This window comes from Papilio polytes, unplaced genomic scaffold (genome assembly GCF_000836215.1).
Source record: "Papilio polytes unplaced genomic scaffold, Ppol_1.0 DF822622.1, whole genome shotgun sequence".
Lineage (NCBI taxonomy): Eukaryota > Metazoa > Arthropoda > Insecta > Lepidoptera > Papilionidae > Papilio > Papilio polytes.
In genome coordinates, this window is record NW_013526582.1 from 2261630 (window position 1) to 2262072 (window position 443).

Genomic DNA, 443 nt, shown 5'->3' on the forward strand with positions numbered 1-443 from the left:
CTACAGTAAGGGATTCACTTAGTATTGAATAATGACTAAGTACGTCAGTTAAAGTGGGATTAGGGTAGATAAATGAAATTAATATGCCAAGTAAATATTAATTAAAAACTATATTAAATTATGTTTACCAGTTATCGCCACGTGAACGATTTGGTGTCAATTTGATTAGATAAACTGACATGACTATAATTAAATAAAAAACATGCGAGTTAATGGAATTTAAATTTTGTACGACAGATTGGTATGTCTAGAAAAACTTTAGATAATTAAGTATTCTATTTTTAATGGAGAAAATATTATGTTTTATGTTACTTTTCTATAATATAATATAATTAATAAATCCGTACATGTTCGATTACAATACATTTATGAATTACTATTTGGTTCGCAGTTATCAAAATGCGACGGTCGGGATGTCTTGTGGTCCTGCCGATCCTTGTGGT